The 12,777-nt window shown below is 38.0% G+C and overlaps 1 protein-coding gene and 1 long non-coding RNA gene across 10 annotated transcripts in view; one reads left to right on the forward strand and one right to left on the reverse strand.

Moving 5' to 3' along the window:
- The window catches only part of LOC140341391 (uncharacterized), a 143,265-nt gene that overhangs the window by 33,615 nt on the left and 96,873 nt on the right, over window positions 1-12,777 (forward strand). The gene's annotated exons all lie outside the window — the stretch shown is intronic.
- Window positions 1-12,777, reverse strand: part of CASZ1 (castor zinc finger 1) — a 159,780-nt gene that overhangs the window by 19,991 nt on the left and 127,012 nt on the right. The window lies entirely within an intron of this gene.

Consider the following 12,777-nt stretch of genomic DNA (forward strand, 5'->3'; position numbering starts at 1 on the left):
TTGATTGTAAATTAGATTGGGCTATTGATACTGGTGACTTTAAAAATATTAAGTCATAAGAAAGACATGTTGGAATCAGGAGTTTCCTACTGCAGTCTACAAGTAGTTAACTGGCTCCTCCTGTTATCCACTGGTTAAACGAGCCTAGCTTGTTCTTCTATCGTTAAAATAAACATCCCTCGTTATTTAATTTAGCCCAAACAAAAATTCTTTTATTTTACATCAATATAAGGAAGACATTCATAAAGTCGGCCTGTCAAACTGAACTTTTTCATCTTTTTCCCCAGCACGAACTTACCAACTGGTCTATTTACACACACAACTTCCTCTTAAAACAATGCCAGAGCAATTTAATTGACTCATGGTTGGCCTTCCTAAAAAGGCACAAAGGAAGGATGTGTTATAAGACGCTCCATTAGGATTTCTTTCACAGCTGTTGTCTTATTCCACTCATTACTCAGTATGTCTATATAAATGACAATCCAACAAGATTATGGTGGACTTAATGGGGGTGTCTGTGTCTCCATGTGGGTTGATTGTGTATAGGTGATCAAACTTTTAAATGCAGAATATCTTTCAGTCATACTACAACATCCATTTAGATATTCTTATTTAACAAAGCAAATTAATAAGGCATATGCTACTGATATTAGTGGACAAAATCTTTGTGTGCACACTGCCATACAGTTTATCAATAAAACAGATTATTGCTTTTAGTCCAGGAAATGACCTTGGATGTAGCTGTCCATTGCTCACGACCTTGGGAGTTTCTAGATCACAAAGCGGCTTCAGTCATTGATTCTATGGAATTCACTGCAATGAAGTTTTTATTTGATTTTTTTTTTCTCGTTGTATTGTTGGATTATTTTTCTTTTAGCAGCACAGTCAAGTTAGTAGACTGCTGACGAGAAGTAAAATGACCTGCACAATCGCCTTGCAATAATGGAACCAGACAAACTTGCCAAGCAGCAGGCGCAAATAATATTCGCAAAGGGTTTATATATGTGGTCCCAGAAAAAGTTTTTTTTCTACAATCCTCTTCAGGATCAGTAATTATATGCATGTTATAAACTTTTAATCTGAGCCCAAATTTATGATAGGGTGGTAACTAACCACAGAATATTTATTTATATTTCTCCCTTTTAACACAGGAATGTTTTATTTGAGAACATCAAGAGCTCACATTCTTGTAAAAAAAATTACCACTGAGGCTAACTTATAAAAATTGGAGGAGAGGAATTCATTTTTGTGGTCAATAGCAACATGACAATATTCAACTCTTACTGTTCTAGTTTAGGTTTCTTATACTGATAAAACACCTTCCTCTTCTGTTACTTGTAATAAAAAAAAAAAGAAAAAAAGAAAAAAAAAAAAAAAAGGAAATTGACTTTTGAATAAAACACAAGGTGCAACAAGGGTAGAACAAAAACATCTTTACCGTAAAAATATATATGTATTGCTAACATTTTCTTATATAATAAAGGTTACTGCTGATATTCATTCTTAACCTGTTAGCTGTTGAGTATCTGGCTTATACCTTTGTTTTCTACTTAGTTTAGCAAATTGATTACTTGTACCACTCAGACAAATGCAGTGTAATATACAGACACTTTCTTTTAGGCCACCAGTATTCTTGGTGGCCTTCTCCTAATATCTGGCCTCTTGTCATGATTCACTTGTGAATCGGTGCCACTTGAAAATCAGCAGCAAGGTCTCATCATGTGGCTTATCCTTTAAATGATGGGGCATCTGTTTCCAACTCTGTCATCCACGAAGCTTGTTAGTACCAAATCCCCCAAATAGCCAGATGAAATATTAATCCTGTGTATTTTCATTAGATAAACTTAATTACTCGCATCTGATAAACTGATTGTCTCTGCAGTACAGACAATTCACCCATAAACATCAACACTTGTATCCCTGGCACGAACTGGAACCTGTCACCTCTATCAGACGGTGCCAGGGTGACCCCAGGGGACACAAGATGCCATTTCAAACATCCTTGTGTACAAGCAGATATCCAAATACATTTCCACACTGCTACGGTGTCCGGTGTAATTCACACAACAGACACAAGCAGATAATACATTCATACAAACAGACTATCAACTCACAATACATGTTGTCCTGGCTAATCTTACACAGAAATGTTTGTTAAACTGCATGTAGTTCTACCTCGAATTTGCCATTTTTGCACATACAGTCAGGAGATATTCTCAACTACACATGCAGTTGCAGTAAGCAAAGTGTTAACTGCAATTGTTAAATGGTACAGCAGATTGCCCCAATAAATAATTTACTGATATTTATAAATATTCAAATCAGCAGGCATCAGAAATTGAAAGGGAGGTGACATTAATTCCAGAGCTCTCCAAATTCATTTGAGAATCGTTTCTCATTTCAAACAAATATTAAATCTTTGGCGGCAGTCCTGAAAAAATCCTCAGTGCTCTGCGGTAACTCCCACAATGCATCATGGCGCATCTTGGGCTGTCACAGTGTAATGTATGGATATAACATATATTGTATTTATATACTTGTCTACAGACACAATGTACATTACATCTGTAGTACACTGACTGTAGAGTTTGGTGTAAAATTACCTGTAATCGCTTAATCATGGTCTTTTGTAATAACACCAACTATTGTATCATCTGCTTTACCAATGGTTTTTATGCCCTGTGGATGATATTTATTCTATAACAATGGTGTGTTGGTTCTCAGAATGGCATTGCGTCCTCTTGATCTATTTCCTTGTCCCTTTTCTTGCCTTCTCTTGATCTGCTAGTCATCCCAACCCTTCTCTCTTAGTCTTGAGAAATGAGCCCCCTCCCCAGTTATATCTGTAAATCATGGCGTGCAAGGAAGGGGGGTAAGACCTGGCATCCCTGCTGAATTATAGGTTTTCTAATGTAGGGCCGGCTGTCAGCTCCCTGCACTCTGCTTTATAGCTCTGTCTGTGCGTCTGTGAACTCCCTGGTAGGAAATAAAGTTACCCCTTGGCGAGACTTCTAAACATTTCATTCAGTGTGAATGCTGCTTAAGAAAAATGAGCACATATTTCTTCCTAAGGATGTATCCCCTTCTCTGGACGAAGTTTGCACAATGCACAAACACAATTCCAAGTACAAGGTGAAAGAAGCATGAACTTCTTGATAGCTGGACATTATGTATAGTGAGAACTGGCTCGATAAGTTCCACAATTTAGTAAAAGTGATGTCAGAATGTACATCTGACCAGAATGAGTGAACATCCTTGTTTTGTAGTATACCCTTCACCAAGAACCATTTTATTTTACTATTATTTTATCATGTTGGTTTCAATGTTGTATTAAGTTTATGTTAGAGTACAGTGCCACAATTATGGGTAAAACTTAGTAAGTTCAAGGGATTTTTTTATTTTTATAAATATGATTCTAAAGGTCCTTTGGGCATTGTTCAGGGGTTTTAAGATTAAAAAAAACCCTGCAATACGTTTACTTGTGTCTTGGTTCCTAATCGTTTAAATAATGCAAGTCTCTATCCCATATTTTGCACTCATGAATTTCATCTGTACACATCTAAATGTACATGTTTTCTCCAACATTTTTTAAAAAGCTGTTGTCAACTGTTCAACATACACTGAAGGTGCAGCTAAACATTACTTAAAAATCAACCACAACAAATCCAGAATTTAGTGCAATGGTAATTACCACATGCCATTTCAAAGCCCACTCTTACCAATTTCCAAAGCTTAGAAAGAGATGGAATAAACATCCACCAGCCCACAGTCCAGAGGATTGTCCTCCACCAAGAAGTCCTTTGGAAAAGATGTACCTTTACACAACCCCTAAGAGAACCATATTATCATACCTCAGACCCTCCGAAAGAGTCACTGTTACCCATTTATTATTCCCCCTCACTATTGACAGCCTCATCCTCTCAAACCGGCACATTGCCCCCAGCTTTCCCCACAATGGTAAAGAAAATAATCAATCCAGTGCATGCATTTTTTCTCTATAAACTCGATTTCTCTCTCCTCCTGAAAACAAGTGAGCTGTAAATACTGTTTAACCTCTCCCCCTCCCCTCAGCTCTATAAAAACACAAATATGCCATAACTCAGCCCTTCCAGCCCTGGCGTCTCCGCCATGCCCTGCTGCAGGCCTCACTGGAAGGTCAAAACAAACGACTTTCCGATTCACTGCTCCTGAAATAATTTTGTGTATTAAAACCTGAATCTGCACTTTCTGGACCGAAAGGCCCTCTTAATTATTGCAGCCGTCCTTGGGACGGACAGTGATCCTTCACGAAGACACAGTAACCAATCCCCCCCCCCCCCCTTCGCCAATCTGTTTGCAAAGTGTGTCTGTCCTTTATTAAATTGTTTTCTTTTCCACATTATCAGTTGCCATGGAGACCTCATCTCTCGGATTATTTGAATTTCATTATATCTATTGATTTGGGAGCATTTCATCTTTTTTATTGTTTTTCTGTCAATTTTCAAAACGAATAACCATCTAATTTGCGTCAGTGCTGATTATGTTTGTTCCTCAATAGAGGTCGGCAGCTGCACCGTGCACACAAATCAATGTACAGCCAGCTCAGCGCTGCCTGCCTGCTAGGGCATCTCACTAACACAACAGCTCCACAACTGCTGTACACAGCTCTGTACTTTTCTATACACACAACAGCCTGTACATCATTTTCACAGCTGCTGTACAAGCAAGTGACACATACTTTTGTTGGTATATAATAAATTAAGCATACATTCATCTGCATGTAGTCATTCCAATTTGATTTGCTAATATCAACAATAATAATACAGCTTTGCTTTGCATTAAAATACCACAATGAAGTGCATACACATTAAATTAGTAGAAAACAAGTTCTATTTCTTAAAGAAGATATAAACTTTAATTGTGTATCATTTTTACATTAAATACTAGTTCAACCTTTTGCTTTATCTTTGCTTTTTGTGAATTTGTTCCAGCAATGTTTTCTGATAGTGATACTGATAGTGACAACTATGGAGCATACCTATGTAATGTGTTTTGGCATGGTCACTTGTCTCTATTGGGCAGTGTGTGACAGGGTGACAATGACAGTGACACCCTATAACAAGAAGTTAAACTTTAAATGTATCACCAATAGTATGATCACCGCTTCTATGTTAGTACTGGTTTCTTTGAAATGTGTACCAACATTTTTAAAGGTAAGTTTTCATAGGTGGAGGTGATCTACCCCATCCACTTAGTTTTGGCAGTACCAATAGATAAAGATTTATGTTATGTCAATAGTGACATCTTTTTTTTACCAGAGATTTTTGTCTTTGAAGATTTTCATGTGTTTCCTTTGTGATCAAGTTGTTTAACTTCTTCACAAAATTAAAGCAAGCCTGTAGTGAAATAATTGCCATGGCTGACCTCTTCAGAAAATGTTAGTGGTCATACTAGGGTAATATCTTTAGGCTTCATTCACACTTACAGGTGGTAAGGATGCCAAGAAATCCACATTTAGTGATAGTTTTGTGGCTTTCAAGGCAACTTTCAGGTGGCTGTCTGCATCCACTGCCCACACCAAATTTTTCATCTTTGATAGTAAGGAATTTGGATAACTGCATGGGCAACTGCATATGTGTGAACTGGCCATTTACACCATTTGCTTTTCTACACATTAGTAGTTGGGAGGGGGAGTTTAAATGTAGTAGTTAACTGCAAGTGTGAATAAAGACTTCACTACCTACATGCCTCAAAGTAAGGAACTCAGAAAACATGAGCCTGGGGAAGATAAGACAAGACTTTTCGGAAAGGTGCATTCCATGTTTAGTTCAGTATAGGTTTTTCCTTTACTGCACAATATTTTTTTACTAAAATGAAAGAAAGGGTATTGATATATTTTAATTACAAGAATAAATCCATATCAGTCTTATTTAAAACATCTGTGTCTCAGTAAGGAGATTTCCCCTTCACTTCCCATCCTAAAGACTTAACAGGAAGTAAGAGGATATCTTTCTAATATAAAAAAAATAATCTTCTCAAAATTGTCATGGAAATGTGTACCAATTGAAAGATTTTACCTTATACTCTTGTTTTTTTGGCAACTGGAAATTTTGGATTTACCTCCGCTTTTATTTGGGGTGGCATTTGTGATTAAGATAATTAGAGAGCATGATTCTCCTAATGGGGCCACAGACAGCAATTAGAACTTGACAAAGGATCTAACACTTCACCACTCAATTTATATTTAAAAAAAAGTTTGGCTCTGTCAGTCTTAGCCACCCTGATAGCCATTCAGTTTATCCAAATGTTTCAGTATTTAAAACTGACATTTTATTGCAGGGCTGTTCTGACATATACTAGAAGCAAATTAGCAATCTAAGTCCAGGAAAATTAACATTTCTGAGCTTATCTTTGTAAATATTTGCCAGTCAAAACTGAAGTTTTCCATGACAATAGAACAGTAAAGAGTCACTATGGGGAACCCAGGCCACCTCATGAATACACCAACTGTTTTTGGCCCCGAAACAAGTTATTAGAACACTTCACACTGCCTGTCCCATATAATTGCGACACAAAGCTACAGTTTATTTTCTCCATTGTCATTTTGTATGGACAGCAAAGGAAGGGGGGTACGAATGATTAAAGTGCTTACTCTGTTCTTTTTTTTTTTTTTAATAATTTATGCAATTTTAAGCATTTGTGTATAAATTTTTTAATAAGCCACCCTGGAGCAAAATGGCCATTAGCAGCCCGTGCGCTGCTGTCCAATCATCTCAGACCAGGATCACTCGCACAGCACTCTTGCTTTTTATGACAAGATAAAATGCTTTTAAAGCAATTTACACAAATATGGAAATTTCCTTGCTTTTATTTTTTTTCTTCTTTTTTTTATAGATGCTTTCTTTAGCCTCAGGGGACAGATGTGTACATTCTTAAGTGTTTGTGTGTATAGATGTGTGCATATGGAGAAATTTGTGTGCGTCTGTAGCCCCAGCTTTATTAGCTATAGACTTAACTCTCCTGCCATCGTTGAACTTTCTACATAAGATATACTCGAATATATTCTGCAAGAACTACATCTGGGTGCCACAGCATCTGGAGATGGATGCCTGCTTATGGATTAAAATTTATGACACAAATTGATAAAGCATCCACCTGTCATCTATTAGGATATATGTTAAAGTCCTGTCTTCTCCACAATAAAATATATATTGTGAATGAGTTTAAAGATTTTCCCATATTTCCACCTACAGCTTTCTGGTGGTTTTAATACGAGGTGCTTTGCACTTGGGAACTCCTACTAGGCTGCACAAAAGTCTACAATTCTCTTTAAAATAGTGCCGAGGTCTGGGTGTTCCCGTGTGTCTGAACAGCTTCACATGGATGAGGCTCTATGCAGCCTTCTGCTTCACAGCACTGATCATTTAACTGTCGCAATTCTTGTTTTCTGTAACTATCCCTAAAATAACAGGTTTTCCTCCTAAACAAACATTCCCACGTTGGAGAAAAGACTGCGATTTAAGCGGGTCCCTCCGAGTGCTCTGTTTGCACAGATCTCTTCACTAGAGGTCCCCTCCTGACGAAGTGACTTATTAAAGTTTAAACAGTAATTAACAGAACAATAAAAATAAAGGGATGTTTGGGGAGCTGTAGCACACACTGGGTTTTTGGCAGCGCCAGCATTTTCCAGTGCCCTGTGCTGGCAGGAAAAGACTGTAGCAGAGCCAGAGAATCAAATCCTAGAATGAGAGGATGGATGAAGCTGCTGTGTTGGGAACCAGGGACACTGAGGTCATGACACATGCAGCCACCCAAATGTGTGTGACAAGTGCCTTCGCTTGTTCGCTAAGTAACAGTGAAGGAAGAACTAAAATATAACAGCAGGACAAAAATTATTTATAACAGCCTATATTAGGAAGTAAAGCATGTACATACTGGGAAATTTTAATGGACTTTAGTTATACTATAGCTAACACACTGTCATGAGGGCTGTATATAACTGCATGTTCCTAAACAGTATAAAAAGCATACATTTTCCAGTGATAACTTACATACAATAAAATATAATTTTGCCATTTGCAATCAAGCTGCAGAAGTGGGTTATTGTGTTCTGCCAGATACAATGAGAATTTGGGAAACACACGTGTATCCTTTTTAGCACTTCCTGTAGAGTAAAAGAGTAACAGTGGTTTTGTGTTTGACTTAAATGCTAAATAGAAAGTTGAAGGTATTAGAGAAGGAAGAGATGTAAGGGGTCCCTGTTTATTGTGGCATAGCTGAAAGGTAAACTGTAAAAATGAAAGGATATGCATGTATTGTGCCTGTGTCATGGGGATCTTTCATAATCATTATAAACACATGTTATCTATATTAGTTCCATTCTAGTGCCATGTTCCAGCATGGGCTTAGGCTACTGTCAACCATATGGGATAGGAATTACAGTCACCTTCCTAATCCTATATACTAAACCCTAAAGCTGGTTACAAGGGATGGAGGAAGTGGGTGGTGAATACTGGTGAAAAATTTATGATTCAGCAAAGTTGAGTGCGACAATCCATTGACACACATGCACAAAGCTTAAATACATAGCTGTAAAGCAGTTAACACAATGTGAACACAGCAGAACAAGCAGCACAATTACACAGGTAACACACATTCTTAGCCAGACACATACACAGTCACACCGAGATGCACACAGAGACACAACGTCCCTTCTCCAGCGAGAGTATGTCAGGTAAATTAGATCTGAAAGCTGACAATTTCTGACCATATTTCCTTGATTATTTCAAACAAATGCACACCAGCCGCTGTAAGGAGATTAAAGTGACATAAACGTCCCGGGTGGGAGGAGGGAGGGCAGAGAATTCAGGTCACCCCCATCCGTCCCCCATCTGACAGCCGCTATATCGCTATCCAATCCAATAAAATCCCCCCCCCCCCTTTGCTTTAATTAATTTTACAGCTAGCTTGCTTAATTACTTTCAATCAAAATCCTCCTGCCATCACAAAATTAGAAATGGTTGAGCTCCATTAGCCTAAATTCTTCATTTCCATACAGAACTCGTCCATGCAGTTCACACTTGTACATGTTCTCTCACTATGGGAGGCCTGAATGAGCCAAGGTCTGGGGGATTAGAATCCCAGGAGGCATCAGTGAGTGAGAGGCCAGGAGATAGCACTCTCAGGAGTACGAAGTAAAGTACAAGTGGAGGGCTTAAATTCCTCTAAGGCTCTAAATGAGCAGATTACTGGGTGACCATTTAGGTGGAGAAATTGTTGTCATAGATATAGTAACTGGAATCTTGTACCTAGGTAGTCTCAATTAGCAGTGGATTGGTAACAAGCTGTCCTAGGAGGTTTTACAAAGTTAGTTGTTAAAAAGTCATATTCTTTAAAGGTTTTAGGTAATGGTGCTGAAAAATGTCACCCTTTAGGCAAATTGATTGAATTGAGTGGAGTAACCTCCTAATCTCTAACAGGGTATAATAAAATAAGTGTGTAACTCTTGGGAAACTTTGGAGTCATAGGTGAAACCATTCTCCCCAGAGTCCTGAGTAGTGGAATTACTCTCTGGGGAGGCAAAATGAGCTCTGGTTTTGGGCATTGCACTTCTGGGAGACTGGACAAAGCTTATTGTGGTCAAGATAAAGCACTTGGAGGTTTAGAAGATAATTCTTAGATAGAGCTTTAGCAAGCTAGAGAAAGCCATTATATTAAAAAACAAAAAAGCATATACTTAGTATTAAAAGAGGTAACGACCCCTGGAAAACACACTCTGGGGACATGAGAATGAATCACTATTATGGGTGATATACATTTGAAACCTTACCAACATTAGAGCCATGACATTGCACACTTGCATGCTTCTGGGGTAAAGGGATCTGATCATTGGATTTATGTTAGCCAATGTACACTTAAATTCAGACATGTCTATTCTCCACAAGGATGATTTACCTTCTTGTACTGATTTTAGGTTACCCTAGTTTGTTTCACAGCATACATAATCTATCGCTGGACATCTAAATATTTTAATAAAAGCTGCATTTTAAACTCTTATGCTGACAGCTGAGAAGATGCATGGAAAACGAGGTCCAAACCCCAGCAAACGCGCCCAACAGAGCACAGGCCGATAATGTGGCTTGACACATAAGAGTCTGTTATTTTTACTGTCATCGCTTGGATGAAGCTGTTCATTTCTATCAGCGTTAAATGCTGCCTAACCAAAAACAGAACTGCTAATGTGTCTATGTACTATTGCATGACAAGCAATGGTGATATACAAACTTGCTTACAAAATACACATCAATTTTTTTTTAATTTTTTTTGTGTCCACATTGAATCATGGAATGATTTTTGTATTGATTTGTTTCAGATGTAACAAAAAACTAAAGGTTGTCACAGCTGTTACCTCAACCTCTATTTCTGCTGACAATTGTAACATTTAGGATCAATTTTTTTTCTTTTTTTGGTCTCTGGTTATCAGGAAAAATTCAGGGGCAAATTTCCCCGTATCTCTTCCATATACTTTTAGTGGACCAAAACACTCAAATTGGAATCAAACATGCACTAGTATGCAGATCTGTTAAAACCCACATTGTGACATGTTTGTGACCCCTTTAGACCTAATGGAATGCCTTACTACTAAGCATGTTAATAAGCTAAATTACATGCTAACATGCATGCAGTAAGCTGAACAATGTAGGTTGGCCCTAAAAAGAACATTGTCATTGCACTGCATCTCTAACCAGCCCTGCACTATACCAGTAAAGCCTAGAAATTGTAACAAGGTTTACAAATGGCATGAAAAAATGCCCCAAATGCAGCTGCTCCTTCCCTATGACTGCTTGTTTACCAGCTGTGCATTTAACTTTTATATAGCACTAGACTGTATTTGTTTTCTTTACATTGCCTTTACTTTTTCAGTCTTGTAATTGCTAATTGGGTGTATAGTATGTTTCATATGAGCATTTCCTTTATTTCACTAGAATCAGATTCCCCTTTTTAAGGAAATGTAACAAATACCACAGTTTATACTGTACAAACTCTCCATGCTGTTCTTAGCTTCTAATGCACATAGTTGCTGCTTGACCCCCTTGCACCTATTAGCTTGGTCCACACTCCTCTGGATGGCTGTGGTCTGTCATAATTATTGACCAGCTATAGGAATAATGGGTTGAGCTGAATGCTTACACAGTAGAAGCTGAATATTGCCAGAGGTTTTTGCTGCAAAGGCTGCATTGTGCTGGACAGGGCAACATGGAAAATATATCTGGAACCGGGATTAGGGGTTTTGGGGAAACCTTGAGGGATTTTACTAAAAGTGAGGTGCAATTCCATTTTTGTAAAGATTTAGGGTAGTTAACTGAAAGTAAAGTTTACACTTATCTCCCCTAACAGATCAAAAGCTTAAGTGGTTTGATATCTAGTCCCGCACAAAAGTCCCTAATCCTAGTCCCATAGTGTAGCTCTCCAGCAGACCTACAGATGTGTCTTTGGGGATGTCCTAACAATAAAAAGTCAAACAGGGACGCTCTAAAGAAGCTACATTTGGAAAGTGATTGAGCTCCCAAATAGAAAGGGTGCCAAGTATATCTTAAACCCTATAGCTAAATTACCAATATTATAAACTAAGTTTTTTTGAGCACCTTTGAACTCAATAAATAAATATCTAAATTGTAATGGAGTTGCTTTATTGAAGGCTAGCCAAAAACTAGTTTAGACATGTAGACACCCAGCCTGACATTTGAACAAAGGAAGATGATTGGTTGCTAGGTTTGATAAGACATTTTAGAAAATGTTTCAATGCTCAGGGTTACTCTATGCCATAGTTCCTGTTCTTAAAAGGAACCTTAATTGAAGAGTCTGAAATGGGTTCTTCTGGGGGCAGCCACAGATTGGTAAATCTGCCCGTGGATTTGCAGAGAAATCTACTTGACATGAACAGGATAACAGTAAATCTGGAGCAACTTTTTCAGCTCTCAGTGAACTTATTTTTCATTGCTGTGGGTAAAACAGACAAAATCCCCTGGAATCATACACATCTCCAATATGCAAAGGTTTGGTGTACTTTGTACAGTGTTCTCCTTGACACTTAACAGTACAGAGAACAAAAAAGACAAGTTCATTTTAGCATGACAGTCAGGCAAACGTATTGCTAAATGCATGTGTGTATATGGAATAATTTACCTCACCAATCTTTTGTTCTCAGACATCAGGGAGCAAATGGTGATGATCATTTGTACAAGGCTTTACTATGTTGCATTTGTTTGAAAGTCTGCATAAGTGATATTAGGCATGTTCTGTGGGTTTAGATTATTTTGTGTATCTTTCTCTTTAAGACTTGGACTGGCATTTCTTACTTCAATTCTAAAGGCAAAAGATATGTCCTATAACCTACAAATGTCCTCACTACAGTGCCCCCATCTCCACACAATCCACAGTTGTCCCAACATTTCTCACTTTGCAGACCAACTGTTGCTGTTCTCCACACAAAGACCAAACAACTGTTTTAAAAATTGCTACTCCCCTCACCCCAACAAAGCTGTACAATGCTAAAACAAGTGCTCGTCTGCCGAAAAATGTTATTAACAAAAAGCTCCGTCAAAGCCAAAAGGACAAGCTATGACACCTGTTGCAGAGGAGACAACTGGTGGGTCCTCTTTGCAGGACACATACACTGTACTGAAGGAGAGGGGGATTAGAATGCTTTAACCCTTTTAGCCATTTTCAGACAATCTAAAGTTTAGGACATGTTTAAATTGCAAAACGTTAAAGTATTGTCAATAAAGTGATAAAAAG

Source organism: Pyxicephalus adspersus, chromosome 11 (genome assembly GCF_032062135.1).
Source record: "Pyxicephalus adspersus chromosome 11, UCB_Pads_2.0, whole genome shotgun sequence".
NCBI classification, from domain to species: domain Eukaryota; kingdom Metazoa; phylum Chordata; class Amphibia; order Anura; family Pyxicephalidae; genus Pyxicephalus; species Pyxicephalus adspersus.